The sequence below is a fragment of the Scyliorhinus canicula genome, chromosome 1 (assembly GCF_902713615.1).
Source record: "Scyliorhinus canicula chromosome 1, sScyCan1.1, whole genome shotgun sequence".
Taxonomy (NCBI): domain Eukaryota; kingdom Metazoa; phylum Chordata; class Chondrichthyes; order Carcharhiniformes; family Scyliorhinidae; genus Scyliorhinus; species Scyliorhinus canicula.
In genome coordinates, this window is record NC_052146.1 from 104,085,677 (window position 1) to 104,091,263 (window position 5,587).

The window sequence follows — 5,587 nt, forward strand, 5'->3', positions numbered from 1 at the left end:
ACCACGGGGGCTTCATATAGTAACCTAACCCAACTGACGAACCCCTCACAGAACCCGAACCTCCTCAATACAGGTACCCCCACTCCACCCTATCAAATGCCTTCTCCGCATCCATAGCCGCCACTATCTCCGCCTCCCCCTCCACTGCCAGCATCATGATTACATTTAGGAGCCTCCCCACTTTGGTGTTTAGCTGCCTTCCTTTCACGAAACCCGTCTGGTCCTCGTGGATGACCCCCGGGACACAGTCCTCAATTCTAGTAGCCAACACCTTCGCTAACAGTTTCGCATCCACATTGAGGAGCATACGACCCACACTGTAAGGGGTCCTTGTCCCGCTTCAAGATAAGCGAGATCAACGCCCTAGACATCGTCGGGGGTAGGACCCCCACTCCCTCGCCTCATTGAAAGTCCTCACGAGTAGTGGGCCCAGCAGGTCCATATACTTCCTGTAAAATTCCACCGGGAACCCATCTGGCCCGGTGCCTTCCCCGCCTGCATACTCCCCAGCCCCTTAGCCAGTTCCTCCAACCCAACCGGTGCCCCAAACCCCGCCACCTGTCCCTCCTCTCCCCTTGGGAACCTCAGCCGGTCCAGAAACCAGCGCATCCCCCCCCCCTTCCGTCGGGGGCTCCGACCTATACAGCCCCTCATAAAAGTCTCTATATACCCCATTTATTCCCACCGCACTCCGCACCGTGTTCCCCCTTTATCTCTAACTCCCCCGATCTCCCTCGCTGCCTCCTGCTTCCGAAGCTGGTGTGCCAGCATCCGGCTAGCCTTCTCCCCATATTCATACACCGCCCCTTGCGCCTTCCTCCACTGTACCTCCGCCTTCTTGGAAGTCAACAGGTCGAACTCGGCCTGGAGGCTTTGTCACTCCTTGAGTAGTCCCTCCTCGGGGACCTCTGCGTACCTCCTATCTACCCTTACCATTTTTGCTCGTTCTGGGTGAGTGTGCTTTATACTCAATTTGGCTCTGTTTCGTTCCTTAGCTCTAGAGTCGCCAGGTATCGTTAAGATACCGCCACAAGTTTCAAGTTCAAGTTCAGACCAATAACTCCATACACCAGTTAGTAAGTTCAAACAAGAAACGTTTATTATAATACAGTTATCTACTAATTGTGCATATAAAACTACAAGACTAAGCTAATCCTACCACTAACAGGCCAATACTTATCTGGAATAAGGGAACTGCCGGATCAGGGAACAACGGCCTCTAGCTTTGGCCTGGATCCGCAGGCTTCCAGCCAGTGTGGACTAAAGGGGTCAGGAGTGTCTACTCTCGTAGTGTGCATTGTATGACACTTACTTGATGGCGGCTGCTGACCAGGCCTCTCCTTCTCAAGGTCTTCTGCTGCAACGGTGTTCTGCTAGGAGGGCTGGCTGGTCAAGGAGAGGCTGGCTAAGAGAGCTGGTCAAGAGAGTGAATAAGTTGTGTGACCTGTCTTTTATAGGTCCCAGGGGCTTTGCATCCTTCAGGGCGGACCCTCTATAAACCTGCAGTCGATTGGGTCTCTTCCCAATCGATTCATTTGAATTTCCCCAATAACAGGGCAGTCCCTCGATCACTGGGCGGTTCTTGGGGCTTATTGTTTTGGACTTCTCTTGGCGCCGAGAAGTCTGGCCTCCTATTCAATGTAGCGATTTGAGTTAACTTGTTTCCATTGTACCTGGGAATCACCGGGTATCGCCACATTTGTATGCTAACTTGTTTTTTTTTCACAGTGCTGTCTGGTTTCTGCAGCAGTCAGAATACACAAGCGCTTTTGCAAGCTGCTTGCTTTTGCAACATGTCCATTTTCCCTGCATTCTTTGTAATCTTCCATTTTGTGTTGGGCAGTGGCCACCCCAGGTGGCTACACCATCTCCCTCACCAGCCTCTCCCTTTCTCTCCTCTCCTTCCCCTCCTTGTGAGCCCTAATGGAGATTAGCTCTCCCCTGATCACCGCCTTCAGCGCCTCCCAGACCACCTCTACCTGCACCTCCCCATTATCGTTGACCTCTAGGTATCTTTCTATGCACCCCCGGTTCCGCCCGCTCGCCTCTTCATCTGCCAACAACCCCACCTCAGGCGCCACAACGGGCGCTGGTCCCTCTCCTCCCCAACTCAAGGTCCACCCAGTACGGGGCATGGTCAGAGATGGCTTTGGCAGAACACTCCGTGTCCTCCACCCTCGGAATTAGCGCCCTGCTCATCACGAAAATGTCAATCCGGGAGTAGGCTCCATGGACGTGGGAAAAGAATGAGAATTCCCTGGCCAGCGGCCTAACAAACCTCCATAGGTCCACTCCTCCCATCTGGTCCATAAACCCTCTCAACACCTTGACCGCCGCTGGCCTCCTACCCGTCCTGGACTGAGAGCGATCCAATGCTGGATCCAGCACCGTGTTGAAGCCCCCCCCCCATTATCAAGCCTCCTGTCTCCAAGTTCGGGATCCGGCTCAACATGTGCCGCATAAATCTGGCATCATCTCAGTTCGGGGCATACACATTCACCAAAACCTCCCGAAATCCCTGCAGCTTGCCACTCACCATCACGTACCTACCTCCATTGTCTGCCACAATACTCAGTGCCTCAAACGACACCTGCTTCCCCACCAAAATCGCCACCCCTCGATTCTTAGCGTCCAACCCCGAATGGAAGACCTGCCCTATCCACCCCTTTCTCAGCCTAACCTGGTCTGCCACCCTCAGGTGCGTCTCCTGGAGCATGACCACATCTGCCTTCAGTCCCTTCAGGTGCGCGAACACATGGGCCCTCTTGACTGGCCCATTCAGTCCTCTCACATTCCAGGTTATCAGCCGGATCAGCCGGTGCTTTCCACCAATCTGGCCCCGCACCCTCTGGAGCAGCTCCCTTTCACAGCCTAATCCCAGCTCCCCCACCTCGGGCCTCCCCTTTCCCTTCCCCCCCAACGGGGCCCCCCCTTCCAACCACCGACGCCCACACTCTCACCAAACCACCACTACCAACCAGAAAAGAACAAAGAAGAAAAGCAGTACCGAACAGAACAGAACATTCCCCCAAAACACAACAATCACATCAATCCCCTCTTGACATCCCCTCGCCACCGACCCTCAATCCGAGTCCAACTTTGCGACCTGGATAAAGGTCCACGCCTCCTCCGGCGTCTCGAAGTAGTGATGGCGGTCCTTGGAGGTGACCCACAGTCGCGCCGGCAGCAACATTCCAAATTTCACCCCCTTCCAATGCAATGCCGCCTTAGCCCGATTGTACCCGGCCCTCTTCTTGGCCACCTCCGCGCCAGTCCTGATAAATCCGGACCTCTGCATTCTCCCACCTGCTGCTCCGCTCTTTCTTTGCCCACCTTAGGACACACTCCCTGTCCACGAAGCGGTGGAACCGCACCAGCACCGCCCGCGGCGGCTCGTTGGGCTTGGACCTCCTCTCCAGGACTCGATAGGCCCCCTCCAGCTCCAGGGGCCCCGGGAAGGCCCCCGCGCCCATCAGCGTGTTCAACATCGTGACCACGTATGCTCCGACATCCGACCCCTCCACCCCCTCCAGGAGACCCAGGATCCGCAAGTTCTTCATCCTCGACCGATTCTCCATGTCCTCGTGAGCCTCTACCTTCACCGCCAGGCCCAAGATCTCATCCCCGTTGTCAGAGGCCTTTTGCTGCACCTCCCGGATCGCCACCCCTTGGGCCTTCTAGGTCTCGAGCAGCTTGTCAATTGAAGCCTTCATCGGCTCCAACAGCTCTACCTTCAGCTCCGTGAAGCAGCGCTGGAGAAACTCCTGCTGCTCCTGCGACCACTGCGCCCACGCTGCCTGGTCTCCACCCGCCGCCATCTTGGTTTTCCTCCCTCGCACTTTTCGCTGCTCCAACTTTACTTCCTTCACCGCTCCACTCCTGGTCCAATCCATACAGTGCCGGGGAAATATTGCTGTCACCTTCCCACTCTGGAATCGTCGAACAAATGCCGTTGAGGGCCCTAAAAAGAGCCCAAAAGTCCGTCTCTGGCAGGAGTTGCCGAACGTGCGACTTAGCTCCGCATAGCCGCAACCGGAAGTCCCAAGGTCAGATCTTTAAATCACTACACTAAATTTTATTTTATCATCTTTCGTGGAGAATTGGAAGGAGTTATATAGCTCAATTGCCTGTGGTCCAGTGATTGTTAAAATTAACGCGAGTTTTGTGTTATCACTAGCTGTATCTAAATCTGAGGCAGAGAGGTACAGTTGAAATCTCTGCTTAAAAAATTTCCAATTAACATCAATTTTATCAGAAGTCCAGAAGTGTTTCAGAGTCTGCAGTTTCTCCATGAGGTCTGGACTTGTCCATGTGAGTTGATGTAACAGGTCTGGAAGCAGTCTTGCCATTGAAGTCTGAGCACGCGTTGATTTTCTTTCTTCTTAGATTCTATCTAATTTTAGCTAAATTACTTCAGTAATTACCTGGTACCAGGTGATGTTCCTTGTATAGTTCTCCAAGATAGCTAAAAGATGTAGTGTTAGACTAATGATAATGGGGAGGTGCAAGTTGGGGTGGTTTGGGAGGCGCTGAAGGCAGTGGTCAGAGGGGAGCTGATCTCCTTTAGGGCACACAAGGAGAGGGGGGAGAGGAGAGAGAGGGAGAGGTTGGTGGGGGAGATGTTGAGGGTGGACAGGAGGTACGCGGAGGCCCCAGAGGAGGGATTGCTGAGGAAGTGGCGTAGCCTCCAGGCTGAGTTTGATTTACTGACCACCAGGGAGGTGGAGGCGCGGTGGAGGAGGGTGCAGAGGGCGGTATATGAATACGGAGAAAAGGCGAGCAAGATGCTGATGCACCAGCTTCGGAAGCGGGAGGCAGCTAGGGCGATCGGTGGAGTTAGGGATGGAGCAGGGAGCACGGTACGAAGTGCGGTGGGTATCAATGGGGTCTTTAGGAGCTTTGATGAGGAACTGCACCGGTCTGAGCCCCCAGTGGAGGAGGGAGGGATGGGTCGCTTCCTAGACCGGCTGAGATTTCTGAGTGGAGGAGGAGCGGGTGGTGGGGTTGGGGGCGCCGGTTGGACTGGAGGAGTTGGTCAAAGCGATAGGGAACATGCAGGCGGGGAAGGCACCGGGGCCCGGTTGACTTTTACAAGAAGTATTCGGACCTGCTGGGCCCGCTGTTGGTCAGGACCTTCAACGAGGCATGGGAAGGGGGGGCTCTGCCCCCGACGATGTCTAGGGCGCTGATCTCCTTGATCCTGAAGCGGGACAAGGATCCCCTACAGTGTGGGTCATATTGGCCGATCTCACTCCTAAATGTAGATGCAAAGTTGCTGGCAAAGATTTTGGCCACGAGGATAGAGGACTGTGTGCCACAGGTCATACACGAGGATCAGACGGGGTTTGTGAAAGGGAGGTAGTTGAATGCTAATGTACGAAGGCTTTTGAATGTTATAATGATGCCGGCTGTGGAAGGGGAGGCGGAGATAGTGGCGGCGATGAGTGCGGAGAAGGCCTTTGATAGGGTGGAATGGGGGTTCCTGTGGGAGGTGTTGAAAAGGTTCGGGTTTGGGGAGGGGTTCGTCAGGTGGGTGCGGTTGCTTTATGAGGCCCCGGTGGCGAGTGTGGCTACGAACAGAAGGAGG